We start from the raw sequence: 1,249 nt of genomic DNA, 5'->3' as shown, positions 1-1,249 counted from the left end.
GGGGGGGGGAGATAGAGAGAGGGAGGGAGAAAAGTAGGGCTAAAAAAGGCTATCACAAAGAATATCTATCAACTTATTTAATATGATAGCATGAGGAAAGGGGTCGATGACAAGTGGGATGAGTCAAGGCCAGGTTTATTGAGATATACTGGAAAAGATTTTAGACTTCTATGAAAGTTATTGCAAAGAAAGTATATATTTCAATTGTTTTTAAATTTAGAAGAGAAAAAAGATAAATTAGGAGTGCTTTGTAGTCCATTTTCAAACTTGGATTTTTTTAAATGTCTTCATTGTAATTCTTACTTATGTACATTTTTAGACTTATATTTAATTATATGATTACTAGTAAAGGCTTTTAAAATCTCCAAGTTGTATAAACTTGAGAAAGCTATAAATTTTATGGAATGCATCTTTTAGAAGACTAAGAGTATATGGTCTATACTAAAGAGCATTTCTGAACTAAGTCTGTAATGGGAAGATCAAGTTTCCTTGTAACATATAATTATCTTCACTTATAGCCACAATCTAGGCATTGAGTGGGCGGGTAGTTCTTAACTGGTAAAATGCACAATAACCAATTGAAGTGAAATGGATGAAAACTGGCTCTGAGGATCCTTACAACGGCAGCTGGTGGCCTAACATACTGTGTGCTAGATATCTGGTAGTTCAGTTTTGACACGATAAGCTGGTCACAGGGGGTAAACAGAGAAACAATTTAAGGCCCTAAACAAAACTAACAGAAACAAAGCTAAAGTATGAGAGGGAGGGAAAATTACAGCTTGACAAATAACTCGGACAACTACTTACTCAAAGACTTAATATAAGATAATAGAAAAATTTATCATGCATGATCTAACAACAAATCAAAATGAATCAGAGATATAACTCCAGTGCAAAGAAATCAAGATTCAGTTATGAAACCTTCTCTCTGGATGACTTGAGCCATTTGAGAGTGATAGTAAAAAAAAAAAAACCAAGTAAATATCAGAAAAAAAAATGTCATTTCTTGTAAAACATTTAAAAATACAGTTACTTATTTACTAAAATTGGTTGAATAATATGTAAGAACATAATCTTCTAGAATTAAATCTAATCATGTAGTATATTGATAAACAAGGAAAGTATTTTCAAAGATATTCTTGTTCTAAAAGAAAATTTCATATTTTGTTTTTAGTTGTAAGTGCTTCCTATGTGGAATTAGTTTAGCATGTATTGATAAAATAACCTGTTTACTGAAAATGATGAACAT

The 1,249-nt window shown here is 31.1% G+C and overlaps 1 protein-coding gene across 4 annotated transcripts in view; it reads right to left on the bottom strand.

Annotated features, from left to right (window-relative positions):
• LOC106874583 (putative mediator of RNA polymerase II transcription subunit 26) overlaps positions 1-1,249 on the bottom strand; it is a 235,200-nt gene that overhangs the window by 115,311 nt on the left and 118,640 nt on the right. The window lies entirely within an intron of this gene.

The sequence above is a fragment of the Octopus bimaculoides genome, chromosome 8 (assembly GCF_001194135.2).
Source record: "Octopus bimaculoides isolate UCB-OBI-ISO-001 chromosome 8, ASM119413v2, whole genome shotgun sequence".
In the NCBI taxonomy this organism is placed as follows: Eukaryota; Metazoa; Mollusca; class Cephalopoda; order Octopoda; family Octopodidae; genus Octopus; species Octopus bimaculoides.
The sequence above is the reverse complement of the archived record's forward strand: the minus strand, read 5'-3'. Positions and strand labels throughout refer to the sequence as shown.